The following is a 5,117-nucleotide window of genomic DNA, read 5'->3' on the forward strand; positions in this document are numbered from 1 at the left end:
TTGCGCTCAGGGGAGCTTCAAAGGTTTCTACGTGTTTTTGCAGCGTTGAGTAATGTATCACAGAAATATCTCACGAATCCTTTCATAAGCAAAGTGTAGACAGGGTGTAAATAAGAGATTAATTGTGCAGTCTACTAGAGAGCTTCGTTGATTATAATGCGAGATCGCGATGAACTAAGATGAGTGACAGCTTTTAATGATTTTTAAGGGAGTTTGTAAATGTGAAACTGATTTAATACAATACAATTCAATAAACAAGAAGGTAATATTAAGTGACTTGCATTGTCTGACTATAACACTATTGTCTGATTTTGCTCTATTTCGTCGTCGAAATTAGTTTAAAACACAGACACAGCGCATCTCCATTCAAACACAGCGGTGTTTCATTTATGAATGAACATGGTTTTTAAACTAATCTAGTGAGTCAGTGGTTCATGATTACCCATTCATAAAGACTGAATGAGCCGTTCGAATGAATCAATTGAATGAATGATTCTGTGATAAAATCAGTGACTTGCCGCCACCTGCTGGCAGTTTTAGTTTCACTTTTAAAGTATCTTTTCAGTTATTTAAATCATTTAATATTTCTATATTCAAAATTTTATATCTAAAACATTAATCTCATCATGAATTTATGGATTTAATTGCACTCATGCCACCTCTGAGCCTCATTAAATGTCTGAAAGTACACCAAGCCACTTTTGTGTTCTTGTGTCCCATCTACACATTAATTTTGTTAATACTGATTTCATTTGATTGGTAACATATTTCTTATTCTACTTGTTCTTATTCTGTAGTTTTAATTACAATTTTTAAAAAGCTTATAAAATATAATTTTTAAGAATTTGACAAAAGATTACATACTTTTAATAAAGTTAGTCAAATATCACCTCATAATGGGAAGGCTACTTTTTGATAAAATTTTGGATTATTGATTAGAAGGTGCTCCTAAAATTTTGAACGTGCTCCCGAATTTTTTAAGTTAGGAGCACGAGTGCTCCTAAAAAGAAAAGTAAGTGTAGAGCCCTGTATAAGGATAAATAGCATGCAAATATTGACATTTGTTTTTTTTGGTTTTAGAACACATCCTATATGTTAACACAATAAACCATAAATCTTTTTATTGATTGTTTTATTGCAATATTAGTATTGTTGTTTTTGCACACCTCCAAACGACTTTTAAAGCATTTCACACAACAAAACATTGCAAGCTTAAGGTATGACTGGTTCATATGGGAAGAATTTCAAGATCCACCCATAGTGGGATTTCGGGGTTATCCCGTGAGCATATGCTTTCTTTGGCCTCCTACTCGAAACGCTGATAGACTAGAAACCAAACACACAGGAGAGTAAAAACAAGACAGCAGAGTTCAGTGGCTCCTTGGAGATGCTTTTTCTCAGTGTGGGCCCTGTAAACAGAGAACATGCCACGCCTCTTAAGCACTTCATGCCAAGCCACAGGAATTCCCTCTTTCTCATACTTTCCCGCCTGCTGGTGCAGGCCAATGGGAACGTGCCTGTGCTGCATAACATGGAGAAGGAAAGCCTGGCTGAGACTGAGCATTCTCTCTTTCTCCCTCTCCCTCTGACTAAATGATCACTATGCTATTGCTATGCTTTTCCCTCTCTCAGTTCAGTTGGCTGAGCTTCGTGAGTAGGCCCAGATGGAATCTGCAGACTTATACTATGATGTTTTAAAGAGAGAATCTGCAAAGTGAATTAAAAAAAAGAAAGATTTGTTAATCTGACTGTACTGCAGTCTTGTTGCAAGAAAGCCAGGATATTGAAATGTTATATTCAAATATTATTTAAATATATTTTATTATATTTTCATTATATTGAAATATAATGATACTTGATGCTTAACATGAACTTTCATAATCTTTTTCTTAAATTGCATAGTAGAAATGAATGAGAAATGTTGCTAAATAAATCAACAGATATTTGATGTGTATAATGTGTATATATAATTTTATTATGTTAATATTATATTTATGTATATTTGAATATATTTTATATATTTGTTATTATATTATATTTCTTACCTTTCTAACTTTTTTAAAAGCATAGTACATATTACTGCTAAATAATCAAAATAATAATTTTTGTGTGTGAGAGGGAGAGATTTGTAATTTAATGATATACATTTTTAGATATGATTTGATATAATTTATATATTTATAATATTTATTATTTTGTATTGAAAGATTGTAACAAAAGATGGATTGAAGCCTAAGCTGAACTTTCTTTCCTTTTTTTCTAACATTGTCTTTAAATTGCGTCAAAGTAGAAATTTTGTTTTGAATGCAAGTTATTGTTAGAGACACCTGGGTGGATTTCTCTTTGATTTCATAATCCTTGTCTCATGCTGAAGATTAGTCACCCGTATGAAAGACTCCACTCGCTTTTGACTTTAATTCACGGCTAAATATAGCGCTCCTTTTCCACCGCAGCAAACACACAGGAGTATTTGCAATGGATTTGTTCACCCCTTACCTTCTCTCTGCGTGTTACTTTCCCACTGTGTATGTGTGTGTGCGTGCGTGCGGACATGCACACAGTGTTAGTATGTAGGCGTCTACATTTTGGATCTTGAACAAACCACAGTGTGACAAGGTCTTTAAATCATACTTTATGGATACAGGGAGTAAAAATAGACTGTGGTGAAAGGCTCACGGCTAAAAGCCTCTTTTATGACTTAATTACATATAACATTTATACTTGTTCTTCACACCAGGTTTTGATTATAATTGTAACTGGTTTCTGCGTGATTGAATTTTCGACATGCCTAAGCTTAGTTGCACACAGGGTTAGTTGTTCTGGTAATGTACTGTTTCCAGGACTAAACATAGCTGAACGAGGGAAGAGTTATAATATGCAAATCATTCCATGACATTAACCCCCCATCTACCCTCAATCCAGTGCAGCCCCGGCAACTGTTATGCTCCACTCTTTTGATGAACAGGGAATAATAGGATTGGGAAACATTTATTCTGCTTGAATGATAATTCTCTGTAAGAGACCGTGATCTGTAATGTGTCTTTCTATCTGCTGTCACGCTGAGTCAAGGGGGAACGGGACTGAAGCGTTTGTGTTTGCATCTCTTGCGGCAACCAAAAATCTATTGGGCCTTTCTCTATTGAAATGGTTTTAGAAAATATCCATACAATGAAAGCCAATAGGGTTTAATGTAATTTTAGACCATTGAGACATTTTGCTAAATAATTTCACACAGGTTTGGAACGACATGATCAATAATGACTGTATTTTAATTTTTGGGTAGGCGACCGGTTAAGTGTAGCATGAAAGCCTCTGTATGTCCTTACTGAGGCAGGTGAATCTTGGGACTTGTTGCGTGGTTTTAGTACTACACTGCTGCTGCCAAGAAATGCGGCGTGTGATGTGAGTGCGGCCAGCATTGTTGCGATTCCATTCATCCTTTCCTACCACGGCAAACTCAGTGTAGGACTATTCTCCCAGGAGCTCATTATATTCATTCCCATACCATCCCTCCAATGCCTTATTTATTCTCATTTTGCAACTAGCACATATTTGCAGTTCAGCTTTTCAAATGATAATTGGGATTATCATTTTTTTTAAGTGGAGGTTCTTCCGCTTCGGAAAACTGCGCATTCAACAGTGCACACAGAAAGGTCAGGGTCTCTGTAGCATTTGGGACCTTTGTGAGCTGTCCCAAACCAATTTGCGCTGTGCGAGTTGACGGTTCCAACGCTGCCAGCATCGTGACCTTTACTGAAGGAGAGCTCTCCCCTCTCAGCCGTCTAAGACAGCAGATCATCTTGCTGGCCACCAGCCACGCTTTCTCTCCATATGAGCCACAGTGTGGGGTGCGGCATGTTAGCACTGACCTTACTCTTGTACAGACAGTGTGGCGTACGAATGCCACACGTCACGTATGTGACGCAACCGTAAACATTACCGTTATGAAAAGGGCTAAGAATTCCCCTCAAGACTTCTGAAACCAGGAAGTTTCTGTTTGATTGGCTCCTTTTCCTCAGCACTCCACCTGTGGTTTCAGCTTATCATCACATACATGCATACATGTAAATATACAGACAATAATAATAATATTTTTAAAAAATATATAAAAATTAATTTAATCAAAATATTAACCATTAAATATTTTACATAAAATATTCATATCTCTCATATATATATATATATATATATATATATATTATACACAAACACACACACACAGACACACACACACACACACAATATATATATATACATATGTATACATATATATATACACACACACACATATAGGTCCTGTATATTAATGTATTCAAAAAAATATATTTATTTTTTCCAATTTTCATACATATGTGTTTATATACAATTGTGTATTTAAACATTTTATTAATGGAATGTTTATTATGCAGCTATTTTGATATAATGAAGAAAAACGTGTTTAAAACTTACATGTAACCAGTTAATGAGTTACTTAATAAATACATATAATGTGTTGCATGTTTAATATTTTTTATTTTATTGCATTTAAAAATTTTATAAAATATTTTTTTAAATAATTACATAGTTCAGTTCACAGTCGTTTGAAACAACTGTCTTATATCAATAAAAAAACTGTTAAATAAAAATATATCAATATTGTATATAAAATAATTAATGGTTAATTTTTCTTAATAAAAAATATATTTTTTTATATTTTTATTGTTGTTGTTGTTGTTGTAATTAATTTTATATATACAAATATAATTAAATTAAAATGTGTACAGGGAGTTGTGTTCAGTGTATAAGGAAAATTTTGTCCTTTTTAGTGTCATTAAATGTGACCCTGGACCACAAAACCAGTATATAAATATGTTATAATATATTTATATAAAATAATATATTAAATTATACAAAATAAATAATAATATATATTAGGGCTGGACAATAATTCAATATCAATATGTATCGCGATATAATTTTTTTTCAATAACGGTGATATGATTTTTAAACACATTTCCGATATTTCGATATTTCAAAAAACATTTTCGTAAACTGAAAAAAAAAAACAAATCAAAATAAATTGATGTGTGTCGGTTTAGGGAAATACCGGGAAATACCCGTAAATGGCGCATCATGCA

The 5,117-nt window shown here is 33.4% G+C and overlaps 1 protein-coding gene across 3 annotated transcripts in view; it reads left to right on the top strand.

The window, feature by feature from the left end:
* LOC107691352 (forkhead box protein J3) overlaps window positions 1–5,117 on the top strand; it is a 136,001-nt gene that overhangs the window by 113,391 nt on the left and 17,493 nt on the right. The window lies entirely within an intron of this gene.

The sequence above is a fragment of the Sinocyclocheilus anshuiensis genome, unplaced genomic scaffold (genome assembly GCF_001515605.1).
Source record: "Sinocyclocheilus anshuiensis isolate Anshui unplaced genomic scaffold, SAMN03320099.WGS_v1.1 scaffold1154, whole genome shotgun sequence".
Classification (NCBI taxonomy): Eukaryota; Metazoa; Chordata; class Actinopteri; order Cypriniformes; family Cyprinidae; genus Sinocyclocheilus; species Sinocyclocheilus anshuiensis.